We start from the raw sequence: 14,329 nt of genomic DNA, 5'->3' as shown, positions 1-14,329 counted from the left end.
TTCTTTCTTTCTTTCTTTCTTTCTTTCTTTCTTTCTTTCTTTCTTTCTTTCTTTCTTTCTTTCTTTCTCCCCACCCCTCTTTCTTTCTTTCTTCTTCAAACACTTTCCCTCAGACCCCAAACGAAGCCCCGTGTGGAAAGCGCGCGCGCTACGAACGCGCCTCGACGGGGCTCGCTTTCCTCACCACACAATACACACACGCGCGTGGTGTATGTGTATGTGTGTCCCCGTGTGCGTGTAGGGGCGGTGGCCTGCCGCCTCCCAATCCCCACCCACCCTCCCGCCTCAGCCGGAGAATGACTTCACGCTCGCCGCCTCGCGCCTCTACTAATCACGTCCCTTTCGGAAACCCTACAGTCATTCTTCCACACGGACTGTGGCGGCGGCGGCGGCGGCGGTGAGGAGGAGGAGGAGGACCCAGACAGACAAGACAGACGAGCTCTCCCTCGGCGCGCGCACTCCCAACTCTCGCCGAGCGACGCGTCGGAGAAAGGCGAAGGGGTGCCCAAGTTATGCTTTCGCCGCCAATGGGGGAGCGCGTCGCGCCTCACGTGACGATGCTTAGACCCCCCCTTCCCTTCCCTCCCCACCCCACCCCGCCTGCCCGCCCGCCCGCCCACCTCCAACAATCACCATCACCCTGTCTCTTCACACGGGCGCTATTTAGTTCTTCAATTCAGGTCGGCGAGCTCGCGCCGGCGGTGGGATGTCTCTGCGCGCGCCAAAGGGGAGCGCCCAGTTCGCAGAGGCGGCGGCGGCGGCGGCAGCTGCTGGACAAGGGAGACTTTCCCACCACCGCCCTCCTTTCCGTTTCTTCTTCTTCTTCTTCGGCCCGGCCCGACACAGCCCCTGCCCCGGCCCCCCAGCGCAACCAACCCCTGGGAATTCTGCATCTTTGGTATGCTTCTCACGCCGCGTCCGGCTCGCGGACGACGCCAGAGGGACTTCGCTTCAGCGGGAAACGGTGAGTCCCGTCCCTCGTCGCTCCCCCCCCCCATCCCCTTCTTTCTTCGGTCCCGGGCATGTGTCAAAAAACGCTTCCCCTCGCTCTCGGCGGAGCCTCCTTTGGCGCGCAGGTGGGGGCATTCCTGAGGAGAAGACTTTGCGGGGGTGGGGGGGGGAGAGGGTCGCCTGCCGGTTTTCCGAGAAAGCCCTCAACTTCATTATATATATATATGTAAAATGTGCAGAGTTATTCCCTCAGGGCAAAAGTCTGCGAAGCCACGCCGCTGCTTATCATAGACAGTGTCCTGCTTTGTTCGTGAGGGAAAACGAGGAGGGGGAAGGTGGGGTGGCTGGCTGGCTGGGTGGGGGGGGGGGAACGGCGGCGACGAGGAAAGAGGCTCTGAGGGGGGGGGGCGGACGACGAGGACGCTCGGCTCCTTATTGATTTTCCTCCGCGTCTTCCTTTCTCGGGGGGTCTTGAGTGAGGTGCGGCGCTCCGGGTGGGGCGTCGGGGAAGCGAGGGACAAACTTTGCCAAGTCAGCTGGCGAGGGGAGGACGCGCCACACTTTGCAGGCATCTGACAGTTATGATAATGAGGCCGCCCGGAGACACTTCGGGGACAAAACGCCTCGCAGGTTCTTCTGGACAAGGTTCTGTGGGGCAAGAGACCCTCCCCACTCCACTCTCACCCCCCCTCTTTCGAGTAGAATGTCTTTCTTTCTTTCTTTCTTTCTTGACATATAAATAAATAAATCTCTTTCCAGCCATTTATTTATTTATTTGCCCGCCTAGGGTAATTTAATTGCACCTAGGGCAGAGAGGCTGCTTCCCCCCCCCCCAAAAAAAAGAAACCCCAACACACATAGACACGCATTGGAATTCTCTCGCCTTTGATTTTGAATTTGCTTGAATTCCCAACGGGCTTGGGAGAAGAAGAAGGAAGAAGAAGAAGAAAAGAAGAAAAATGAAAGGGGTGTGGGACTCTCTTCATAGCACAAGATCAGAGGGAAGAGAAGACAAGGCGATCAGAAGACATTCATAATAAGGAGCCTTTCCCTGGTGCTTTTCACACACACACACACCACGAGAGATTCAAGTTGCTTTTGCTGCGTGAGATTTACGAGTTCTTAAGCAGGAGCAACAGACAAAGCATAAGGGGGTGTAGTTTCTACTCCTTCTTCTTCTTCTTCTCCTTCTTTGCCCCCTTTTTCTCCCCTCCTCCCGAGAAGGGGGGAAAATGAATTCAAGAGTCTCGGAGTATAGCAAGGCACTTTGATTTACAGCTTATGCTCGCATAAAGAATTCTCACCAGGCACTAAAGAGTGGAAAAATGCGACCCTTTATGAGAAAGTTGCATTCTGAAACTAGCTTCACAGGGGAGCGGTTTGGGACGGAGGGGAGGGGAGGAGGGGAGGGCGAGCAGGACAATAGAAATCTGATTCAGACCCAGCTAAGCAGAGTCTGTAAGAAAGTGCAGAGCGAAACCTAACACACAGAGAGACATGCAAACTGTTTCTAGGTTCACCCACAGCGAAACAAAACAACGCCCCTTGAAATATGAATTTCAATTAAAATAAGAAAATGGTTTAGTGAGACTCCAGACGTTCCTAATTACAGTTGGAAATAAATCTTCGCGGGCAGAGCCTACGCTTGCTGTGGTTTGTTGGGAAAGGAACCCAAGGAATGCATTTTCTAAAAGGAGGACTCGGCATGAAAATATCTCATAACCTTTTTTAAACGCACACACAAAGCAACAGTCTTTATTTTTTCCTCTTCTTTGTCTGCCGTACTGTTATCTACACCTCCCCCAACCACCGCCCACTGTGAGCTGAGACACCTGAAGGCCAGACATAATGATCAACAGAGCGCTTTACTCCAGCCTGTCTGGATTCCAGCCAGGTCCCCCCCCCCCTTTCCCCATTCTCCAATCAAGGAGCCTGCACGCAATGCACGCCAGGCTTATTCTTCAACTGCATGCAGAAGAAGGGTGGGAGTCTTGCTCCTCACACCGTGGCAAGACCCAAGCAAACAATATCCCCTTTCTCTAGCCAGGCGAGGATCCGTTTTGACACGTATTTTCTCTCTGTCCCTCGCAATGCATTTGCAAGCACCACTATCTGCCTCTCATTGCAGTTTTGTCAGGCTCACAGTTTACTTTAGCATTCATGTGCTGTGCATTTCATATACTATGACAGTTATGTGACAGTTCCCACAGGTATTATTTTTAGAAAGTGTGGAGTGTATAGAAAGGCATTGCACACATGTGTCTTGCATGGTGCTTCTCCCCCTCCCTTTGAAAAAAAAGATTACCGTGTTTAGATGAACATACATAAAAATGTCAAGGTAATTCAATAACCTATTTGTAAGAAGCATCAAGCCATTTACTTTGCTGTTATCCCCCTTGTTAGGCAGCTATTGCATTGTTTTGAGAAACAACACTTTCATAAAGTTGGACTTTGGGGTGAAACACTGAGGTGCTTATGCCTTCAGAGCTGCACTTAAAATTTCGATGTGGCCTGTGAAATAGTTAAAAGGAGATGAGTAACTGTGCAATTCTACATTTGTTTACTTGGAAGTAAGTCTGATGATGTGCAGTTCAATGGTTTACTCCCAGGTAAGTATGTACAGGACTGTAGCCTTAAAGACAAGAAATATTTAGAGTCGAGTCACTAGGAAATTTTGCCCGAAACCAAATTCAAAGCGGTTTTGGATGATCCTGAACAGGTGATGCATAGGTATGAGTTTTGCAGGAAGTTAACAAAATGTTGATAAAGATTAGGAAAATATTTCCTGCGGCTTTTGCATGGTACGTGTTTGTTATGAATGCATTATAATGGCCATATGCGTGCGGGTTGATTCTTTTATGGCATAGCTTAGCGCAGGGTACTGGTTGGTGTAGAACTGCTTTTACCAGCCTAAAATGTGCCAGGTTATGGAAACCTGGTGCAAAAGCAATGAAACTGGCTTTGAATAGGGATGTGTTGTGACCTTATCACCTGATAAATTTCACTAATGATGTTTGAAAACAATAGCAACTTTTGCCTGAAATCTGGCCAGTTAAAGAGAACGTTGACGTTGTTCTAAAATAATATTAGTGAAATCTCTTAGGTGAAAGGGTGGGAAGGTCACACATCTCTCATTCAAAGCTAGTTTCACATACCAACCAGTATTCTGTACCCAGCCATGCAATATAGAAATGGATATGGCCATTATAATACATTTATAGCAAACACTGTTATTGAGAGTGAAACCTATGCAGTGAGGGAGGAATGCAAATAAAGTGTTGTTGTTGTTTTTTTTTTTTAAAAAAGATACATCTGTAATTTTGTGAAGTGCTTTAGGTTTACTCCACTGAGTAAATTGATTTTCTATTCATTTGTTTTTGTTTTCAGTGGTGCATTCAACTAGTAACTTTCTTTCTAAAAGTTCCCCTGACCCACTGAAGGCATTTTTATGAGAGAAAGTATGTGTGTTGGGCAGGGGGCGGGAGTAATGGCATTCTCTAAATAATTCCAATGGAAACATTGTCTGCACACATATGGCAAAGTAACTTGAGTAACATGTTAACTGATATAGTGTAACAAAACATTTCCTTAAAATTTCTATTTAAAGAGGAGACCTATAATGTTGTCCATCTGCACTGTAATGCAGACTATTGCATGTGTATGAAAATACCATCCATACAACAAAACAACATTTAAAACTCCATACTTAGTTCTGATAGGGTAGTGGAATTCCAGCAGTCTAAGTTCTCAGTATGTAAGAGCACTATACTATAAATGTATACCTAGAGTTCAAATGGACTTACTTCCTTGTAAGTGTGTATTGAAGTACTTAAAATTAAGTCCCATTAAGCCCAATAGGGTTTTTTCCAACGTGAGTGGGTAAGGAATTGAAAGGTTGTTCATGAAAACACATTCATTCTAGTGTTCTTAATGTGCTCTATTTTCATTATCACTGTCATTTATTCAGTTTACTTACCTCTTAAAGCAGTTTTTTTAATTACTTCAAATAAGTAGAGAGGTTACAGCATCTCCAAAGATGCATTTATCTCTGATTTCTACCTATTTAATGCACCAACAGATGTTAATATATATTCAATACTTACTTAAAGAGATTTCATAATCCCAGTGTGTTACTTCAAATCTTACCTGTAAATGACCAGAACTTCACCACAATGGGCAATAACAGCCTTCAATGGCGGTAAGTGATCTTGTGATTTATTAAAAAAAAATGTACAGTACTGGTCTCCTTCAAAGTGTGAAGAGAAAGGTTGAAAACTGTTCGCTGTTTTGACTTCCTCAGTGGAAATTATATGGGCACTCATACAGTTTCTTCATTGGGGTGAAAACAGCTGGATTTCAGTTGATTTCAGCGGAGTAATGGTGGAATGGGAGAGGGCTCAAAAATCCACTTGTGTTTCAAATCACAGCCTTTGTGGCTTTGTAAAACAAAAGAAATATATAAAAAGGGAAGAAAAAAGAAGAAGAATCACAGTCAGAAACATGCACAATGTACAGCTTCATCCCCACTTCTGAGTCAATATACATTCATTAGTACAAAAAGTTTTAAACTTACCGTATTTTTCGCTCTATAACACGCACCCGACCATAACACGCACATAGTTTTTAGAGGAGGAAAATCCGTAGGCATGCCACCCATAGGCATTCCCTCCATAACACGCACAGACATTTCCCCTTACTTTTTAGGAGGAGAAAAGTGAGTGTTATGGTGCAAAAAATACAGTAAACCTTTTAGTTACAGGACTGCTGCTCTAGCCTTTGGAAATGGGAACCTGCAACTGAATTAAATTTATCCAGGATCAAACACCCTTGCTGTACAGTTCGCCCACTTTTAAGTGGGATTCATTACGATACTGATACTTGGTATAATCTTCTGAACAGTAGCTACATCTGATAAATAGTTTGTTGCACAGTTGTGTAAGTTCATTCTGAAGGCGTATCAAAAATCAAGATATTCTCTCTTATTCATTTTGTGTTTGTGTGTGGCAGTCGTCATTCCCCCCCCCCACACCATGTCCTGGAATGGCGCTTGGTCTAGGGCATTGTGGAGGATGCAAAAATGGTGGCTGGGTTGCCGGCACAGTTTTTGCACCTGCGTTGCAACAAGACGGCAGCAGCAGCAACAACAAAAAGAACCTTAGGGAGAAAAGAAGGAAGCCGTGCTATTGCCAGTGCAAATGGTCTCCCCAAGCAAGGGGAAGAGCTGTAACTCAGTGGTGGAGCGTATGATTTGCATGTAGAAAATCCCAGCTTCAGTCTCCGGCAGGTCCTGATAAGGTTGGGAATTTCCCCATCTGAAACCCTCGCAAGTTGTTGCCAGTCAGACAATAAGGAACTTCATGGACCAATGGTCTGATTTGGTAGAAAGCACCTTCCTATATTCCTAATCCTATATGTTAATTGTTGAATAATTTCTCCTCTCCCATAAGCAATTTGGTGAAAACACCCACCTACCCACTAATTTCTCTGTCCACAGACAGAGTGGATAATTTCGAGAGTTCGTTTGTTATTACCACTAGCCCAGAATGGTTCTTTAAATTTATGGTGTGACATTGTGGAGCCTGATTCAGAAATCTGGTTCTTCTGTATTTCCAAAATAACTGTGAAAATGTATACTCACAGTCTGCTGAAGAATCCAGCGTTGTACACCTGTGCCCTATCTATCTAGGTGCACACACATGTTCGTGCACTTACACATACATACCTGCAGTTGAGTTTCCCTCTACTGATCAGCCTCTCCTATTCCTTGGCTAGAAGAACCCATTCAGACATTATGCAGCAAGCTCGTTTCTTCTATGGACGAAACCAGTGTTCATAGAAACAGGACCATAAATTCTAAGATTTGCCTTTGCACAGGAACAAGCAGTAGACCTATACTGGGAATAGCAAATTCAGCATGACTCAATACCATGCATCCAGCACTACTTTAAATACATGTCCTGATTTATATATTCAAGGCATTGACTGCTCTAATTACTGCATGAAGTTTGCATCAGCCCTTACCCACATCTTCTCAAATTACGCGTTGGGTATTCTCACATGGTGCTAATTAGGCAACCATTGCTGAAGCAGGACCTCCTACTTCCACTACCGGAATGTCTTCGTCTCCATCTTCGCTTCCAGACTGTAGCGAACAGGGTACATCATTTAGGTGACTGCATGCAAAGAATAGATGCCAGAAGTGCCAGAAGGAGAACCCAAGGACAGGAGCCATTCTGAGCCTACCAAAAAGGACAGGGTTGCATGTGCAGGAAACAAAGGTCATTGCTGCATGCCTTCTTCAACCCCCCACTGCTTCCAGCGTTGCCACCAACACCTGTAAATCGATGCAAGAAATACACTCAGCACCGCACCCTTTCCCTATAACCGTCACCTCTGAATGAACTTAGCAATAACACCTTTTTTAACAGATCGGCTTTTGTAACAAGCTGGAGTAGAAATCATGGTTATTGGAAATAATTAGAATTTGAACAATGCTTCCACTTGGTGTTCTGCCTGGTGGTAGGAGCCATAAAGGGGGATGCAGATCATTAAAGAAGCACTTCTTATTGCAGTGCTTCAGTGTTGCAGCTGCTGTTTCAGTGGGACTGTAGCTGATGTGTCTGTAGCGAACTTGCTCCCTGTGCCTTGACTAGTGGTAGTGGTCTGTGGCCAGCCACCTGCAGATCTGTAGGCTTTGGAACCATTCACATTTGTGGTGTGCTATGCCAAAGTGTGGTGGAGGAGATAATTTGGCAAGCCTTTAGGATATGGTCTGATCTCAGCACCCCAAATTTCGGTGGAAAAATGCTACGAAACTTTGATTCATAAACATGCTGTCCAGTGTCGTGTGATGCTTAGTTGTGTGTAGTTAATTTGTAGCTATGAAATTTACAGACGGAATATTGTGTGGCTGGGATAAGTTGATGGGGTGTGGGGTAGGGAAGGTGCTTACTAACCCTATACCCTCTGTATTATTTTTTTTTAAAAAATTGTGTGTAAATCACCTTAATGGTAAAGTCACCAAGGAGAAAAGCTCCTCCTTAGCTAGTCTTCCCCTGTAGCTTGCAGCCTGTCTGGCTGCATTTGGTAAAAGAAAAGGAACAGTAGTAATTGAGGATAAATTTAAAAATGCTTACAAATGCCTGCACACTTACACAAATGGCTTGTGCACATTTCCAAAATAATTTGCACATTAAGTATACACTTAGACTTAGACAATACACATTGTTCTGTTTAATTTCCGTCCACTTTTGTCCATCACTACTCTTGTATTTCCAGCAGGTTGTTTTTTTTAACTTCGTCCACATACAAATAACCCCCGCCCCAATTAGCGAACTGTCAGATTTATGTTATTGTGCCCATGCAGTCAGAAAAGGGCAGTGGCAGCAGAGGAGGCATAGAATTCCAAATATTGTAAATAGCTGGACTGTGGATCAGGAGGTAACCTGGTTTCGTTCATCCAAAAATAAATTGACACATGGACAGCACGCAAGTGCAAAGGTAGAAATCTACATTATGCATTTTGTAAAGCATCTGGTAATGCAGAAGGGGAGGCAGGACAGCAGAAAGGAAAAAGAAATGGGTCAACACATCTGTCAGGAACCCAGAAATGTTTGTACCTCATTTAATGGGGTATAAACTTCCCCATGTCAGAAATGAAAGTTTAGCATAGCGTGAGTTGTGGCTTTCCAGGGTGCCTACTTAAGGTCAAATGTGTTATGGTCTACACCCAGATTTCATGCTGTTTCCAGTGCAGTAGCCCTTCCCATGTAGGAAAGGCTTAGTACGTGAAGCTACCCTTACAGCCTTGAGGGAAAAAATTATATCAGAGACATTCTTAGAACGTTAAAAGGACTGCTTGGATTGCCCCTACCTTTATCAAGCCTGTTGCTGGCGACTGAGCCTACAATTCTGCTAAGCACGGGACATGAGTAAGCGAACATATGCATCTTTAGAAAGGAAACGAGCTGCACAGAGCATTTTTGGAGATAAAAATATGTTAAGGGAACCTAAATGTAAACATACTCCTCTTTGATTCCTTGGCATACTGTTGCACAGAAAAAGAGACGAGGGGGGGGGGGGTGGAGAGAGAGAGAGTCTGAGTTTCAACGACTTTTCTGTACGCTAGAACTGAACCAGATGGCCACGTGCTCTTTTCTTATTTAGATGAGAGTTTTCCTTTCAATAACATCTTTCTTCCTGACCTGCTTAAAAATTCCAGAGAATGAAATCAGCACAGGATTTTCAATTCTAATTGACCATGTGCAGAGGAAGGGCCAGTGGAGAAATCAGTAGAGCCATTGTGAGACATACTACATCAATCTCGCCTTTGTCTTGCATCCTTGCTAGCCAGAGCTGAAATAATTAGGAATATTTGATGTATATGGGTTGGACTAGAATTGCTATGTTAACTGTTTTTATGTGTCTGTGTGTGGAGGATGTAGGTGGACTCCTTTTTCTAGAATGAGGTGGTGCCCAAGAAGGCATGGTTATCTAGGGTGTCTGCAATGCATTCATTCACATTCGGTGCATTTAAAACAAAATGTGCTTGAAAATTCACAAAACTTTAACATACTTGCTTTCCCTCAAAAGGTGTGTTTCTAAATGCATTTCCTTCCAAATCACAAATTGCTAAATGTACTTTCTTTGAAAACCCACACTTCAAAAACATTTCGATAGTTTTATTTTGCACCAACACCTCTGTTAGAACATTTGGAAAGTGTGAAAAGCCTTGGGTAACTTGGGTTCTGGGAGGTTGTGAATCAGTTGGTATCAGAATTCACAACAATCGGGTTCTTCAGGCATCCTTAGTGTCATCCTGCACGCAGGCAAACACTGCTTATTCTCACTGGATATGAGAGAGAGAAAAAACCCCCACAGACATTATAAGGGAGGGAGGGAGCAAATTATAGCATGCTTGATTCCTTGTCATTGTTAACTGTAGGGTGAGCGTGGCTGGAGAAAAGTGGCTGTGATATGTAATTTATAACTGCATACACTGAAATGTATGCAGTACTTTCTTGCTGTGCTGTGCAATAATCTACAGGCATGTTCTAGATGTGACAAATAACTAGAAGATGCAAATCATAATACTTTAAAATAGTTTTCACCACAACACTGCCATCTAAAAATTGAGTAAAAGAGCTGGAATTATTAAAATGGCAGTATCATTACCAATGTTTAAAAATAACCATGAACTAACGCTGCGAGTACAATCCAGTTAAGCCCCAATTATCTGAATGGGAGATATTTGTCTGTATTCTGAACATAACCATCAGGAGTGTGTGCTGTAAATGTTGCTGGATCATGCCATGCATTTTAATAGTTCCCTTTTTAAATTTTATAAGCTCGTCATGAAGGTATGTTGTTTGCTTCAGGAGGAACTGAAACAGTCTCAGAATGTAGTTGAAATCACAGTATAGGACTCCTAGAGTTCTCGCTTGCTTCAAGAAAATCACGATATCTCACCACAAGCTGAAATTTTACTTTAGTCGTTGTATCTAAAAGGAGCATTGCTTGAGTTAAACAAGCTGATCATCAAATGTCTGAATCAGAAAATTCCTCTGATTCTCTGGTCATACCATCATCAACAGTAATCAAAGCTGCATGTGTGTACATTTCACGGTATGTACGTGTGCTGAAAAACCACAACTGGCTGTGGCTTTCCATCCCATGGAGATGTATAAGAGTTATTAAAGATTCTAAGACATCTAGCCCAGTGGTTTTCAGTCCATTTTCTAGGAAAGCCATGGGGTTCCTTGGAAGCTTCTCAGGGATTCCTCAGATTAGTAAGGATGCGTGGGTTTCTCCAAAAACGAGCGTCCTCACCATTACCTTCCCTGCAGTCTGTTGCCAGAGGAAAGTTTGGGGTTGTGCAAAGTCTAGGTTGTGCATTGTGTTTGTGTTGGGCTACGGTGAGGCCCACTAACTTTGGGAAGTGCCCCACATGACTTGAGTCTGCACTCTGGAATTTATTGTTGCTGTATGGAAGATATGGAAGAGAGGAGTCAATGTGGAAAGGTAGAAAGTTTGTAAATCACGAATCAACTTAAGTGACCCATAGTGGCCCAATCTGAAGGCTTTCGGAGATTTAATAGCATAAGTAGTATTTCTGTCTTTCAGTAGATGGTAATATTGGATTGTGGACCAGATCCAGGTGCTCTTGGAGGAAACTGATGCTCTAGGCTTGGTTTTGGCACAGAAACTGCTTTGGTCGCCAGGTTGCTCACCTGGGTAAGGTGGTTTGAGCATATAACACCAATCCTGGCCCAATTGCATTGGCTGCCAATTAGTTTCCAGGCCCAATTAAAAGTTCTGGTTTTGTCCTATAAAGCCTTAAACGGCTCAGGACAGTAATACCTTATTAATTGAAGGACTTCCACTCCTTGTATGAACCAACCCAGACCCTGAGATCATCATCTGAGGCCCTTCTTTATGTGCCTTCTCCATAAGAGTTCCAGAGGGCAGCAAGATGAGAACAGGCCTTTTCTGTGGTGGCTCCCATTTGTGGGATGTTCTCCCCAGGGAGGCTCGCCTGGCACCTTTGTTACATATCTTTAGGCACCAGGCAAAAACATTCCTCTTCTCTCGTGGCTTTGGCTAATTAAACAATCTATGGTCTTTTAAACTGGGGGTGGGGGACATTATTGTTTCGTTTGTTACTATTTTATGTATTTTTCTGTTTCTGTATTGTAAGCCACCCTGTAATCCTCAGATGAAAGGTGATATAGAAACAACAACAGCAACAACATTCTTTATTTGAGGAATAGACCTTCCATTAATTTGCCTAGCCCTTCTGAAAACATATTTCTCCTCCTGAACAAATGTCACGTTTGATGGCCAGGAATTGCAAAAGTTGATTGTGCAGTCCAAAAAAAGTCCCCCAAACCGTAGTTCACACTTGTTTTAAGTTTGTCATGTGAATATCATTAGGTAGCCTAGTTTGACCAATAACAGGTTGTGCAATAGCCAGGTAGTTACAGTCAGGCAATGGGCCAAGATGTTTTTGCTGCACTGTGCAATCGGAAAGGTTCTCTTTGTGCACTTTCATGTAGGAGATACATTTTCTTTACCAACTGGTATAGTTCATCACTGTATACTTCTTGCATATCTGAGGTTTGATAGGCTGTTAATGCTGTTCCCTTTCCCATTTCTTTTCACTATCTATGCATACACTGAATTTGCAGATATGCAGGAGAACTAGTGCCTAGGAAAGCAATGCCCATTTTGGACTATTGTAATACTTTTAAAATAAAAATTGGTGGAGCTATGCTTGAGTTCTACCCAGTGCTGGTTCTACTCAGAATATACCCACTGAAATTAATGGGCATGACTAACATGGGCCAATTAATTTCAGTAGGTCTACTGTGAATATAACTTAGCGGGTGACAACCCACTGTTACAGAGGCACACCTAGGGATTGGTGATACTGGACCCTGCCAGGTGTGCAGGCCTCCCCCACACTGAAATAATCACCCCAGAAATTTGCCTCTAGTTATCTGTGTAAGGTTGTGAGTTTAGACAGGAGCTGGGAGCTTACCTGTAGGAGAAATGGCAAGGCAGTATGAAGGTAGACCATTGGAGACTATGGAGCGCATGGACATATATGTTTGTAGCAACGGTGTTACAGAAAGATCAAAAGGAGGAGAAACTTATTGTCCTCGCACTGCAGCACAAAGGCATGTGATTTTTTCCCCCTTCCATCTTCCTCGCCTTACCCTCACTTTAGACTCTTTGAGTACTTGGGTCACATAAAATGTAGTAATTTCTAATGTGGCTATTGTGGGGTAAAGTGATTTTTTTTTGGGGGGAAGGGGGCAATACAGCTCCTTGCCGAGGGTGCAAGGGACCCTAGGTAGGTCTCTGCACAGTTAATACAAAATATGGCAGATAGGCAAGTGGAACACATGTTACCCATTTTCAAAGAGCTCCACTGGCTCCCAGTCTGTTTCTTGGCCTAATTTGGAATGCTGGTTTGAACTTTAAAAATCCTACAAGACTCATGACAGAGATGCCACAAAGCCAATCTCTTTCCATACCAGCCTGACCATGGGTAAGAGACCCTATTGTGGGTTGCTGTGATGAGGTGGGGATGGCACGAAATATAGTCCTTTTTCTTATGGCACCCTGCCATAACAGAACTTGCTCCTCCAGCAAAGTTCACCTGGCTTCCGTTTCTGTTACCCTTTTAGTTTGAAGTGAATACATTTCTTTTCACCCAAACTTTTTATGATTCTTGATCTGACGGATAGGTCTGTATGGCTTTTCTTTAAACTGCGGTTACGAAACAGTGTTCTTCGGCTGTACCATATAAATCTTAATTGAGACAATTGTTTCACATTTTAGAAACTGCCTTGGAATGCTACACGCCTAAAAGCATTACTCAAATGGGAAAAATAATGAGCAAAATTAAGCTGGGTATACTGTCAACTTTCATGCACCAATAAAACGGCATGTACCAATTGGGTAGAATTATGCACTGTATATATACTGCTTACCTGCCAAGTAATGCAAGAATTTGTGCATGGAAACTCAGACAATGAAAGCGTATTTTGGGATCTCCTAATTTTTCTGCTTGCCCATGAACCCCCACAACTGTAACCACAGTAAAGGACACCAAAGGGGGGGGGGGTGATTCTAACATGCAGGGCAGAATTCATAATCAGAGCACATATACCATGTTCCCTGAGACTTTCAATTGAATTTGTCTATGTAATAGCTGCAGAATTAACCCTTGTAAACAAAGGGAGCAAAACAGAGATCTTGAAAATGCTTTGGGATAAAACTGCATTGATTCACAGTGGATGGTGAAGTGAGAAAGCCTCTGGTCTTCCCTAGGAGTTGGTCCTGAAGGTCTGATGGTTTAAAACAGAATGAGATGGTTTAGGGTATTTGACAGTTTTCTTTATTAGACAGAATGGAAAGCTTGTTATTCCACCTAAAGAAGAGTTCTGTGAAATTCAAAACTTTGCCAATGCAACCCACTTTTTTCAGTGAAAGCCCACCTTCATTTGGGGACACTATTGCAGTGAGACCAGTACCCTGACACAGATTGACTAGCCCAGCAGTAACAGGGATCCTGCAGTAGCACCATGTGCCTCTGACTGCAGATCAGGCCCTGTATCCTTCTAAGCTCTTGCGACATACTGGCCCTTACTCCACATACAGATCAGCAATCAATAAGTTATTGGAATGCCTGAATAGAGATATAGTTTTAACCTTTTTTTGGACCTTAGGCTGCAATCCTAAACAGACTTACTAGGGAGTAAGCCCTGTTGAACACAGTGAGCATTACACATGCCTAGGATTGTATTATTAATGCAATCCACTTTGTGCTTTTATTACGATCAAGTGATATATGTAACTTGTGAAGCTAATA

At 43.7% G+C, this 14,329-nt stretch overlaps 1 long non-coding RNA gene across 1 annotated transcript in view; it reads left to right on the top strand.

The window, feature by feature from the left end:
• The first annotated feature begins 686 nt into the window (after window positions 1–686).
• The window catches only part of LOC309533931, a 97,120-nt gene continuing 83,477 nt past the window's right edge, over window positions 687–14,329 (top strand). Inside the window, exon 1 of the long non-coding RNA XR_014220542.1 lies at window positions 687–964. This is a non-coding gene — a long non-coding RNA (uncharacterized lncRNA). The remainder of the gene's footprint in view (window positions 965–14,329) is intronic.

The sequence above is a fragment of the Podarcis vaucheri genome (assembly GCF_965113315.1).
Source record: "Podarcis vaucheri genome assembly, chromosome: 6".
Taxonomy (NCBI): Eukaryota; Metazoa; Chordata; class Lepidosauria; order Squamata; family Lacertidae; genus Podarcis; species Podarcis vaucheri.
This window is presented reverse-complemented; position numbering and strand designations above follow the sequence as displayed.